This window comes from Triticum dicoccoides, chromosome 7B, assembly GCF_002162155.2.
Source record: "Triticum dicoccoides isolate Atlit2015 ecotype Zavitan chromosome 7B, WEW_v2.0, whole genome shotgun sequence".
In the NCBI taxonomy this organism is placed as follows: domain Eukaryota; kingdom Viridiplantae; phylum Streptophyta; class Magnoliopsida; order Poales; family Poaceae; genus Triticum; species Triticum dicoccoides.
Genome location: NC_041393.1, coordinates 82,032,502 through 82,033,019, shown reverse-complemented (window position 1 = coordinate 82,033,019; position 518 = coordinate 82,032,502).

Below are 518 nucleotides of genomic sequence, written 5' to 3'. Positions count from 1 at the left end.
TTCAACTAAGCATTTACTAAAAAGAAACTAGTTATATTAATTCAACTAGTTCAAATAATCTCATATACCTAAATTTTCTTACTAAAAATAAACTAGTTATATTAATTCAACTAGTTCAAATAATCTCATGTACCTAAATTTTCTTACTAAAAATAAACTAGTTTTATTAATTCAACTAGTTCAACTAAGCATTTACTAAAAATAAACTAGTTATATTAATTTAACTAGTTCAAATAATATCATATACCTAAGTTTTCTTACTAAAAATAAACTAGTTCTAATTCATCTAACATTAACATTCTAACATTCTAAAAATAAACTAGTTATATTAATTAATTCATCTAAACAATAGAAAACAGAAAATAAGTAAAAATATATGTGTGTGTGTATGTGTGTACGTACATGTGTGTGTAGTGTGTGTGTGTGTGTACGTACATGTGTGTGTAGTGTGTGTGTACGTGTGTATGTGTGTATGTGTGTGTGTATGTGTGTGTGGGGGGGGTACGACGAGCGGGTGT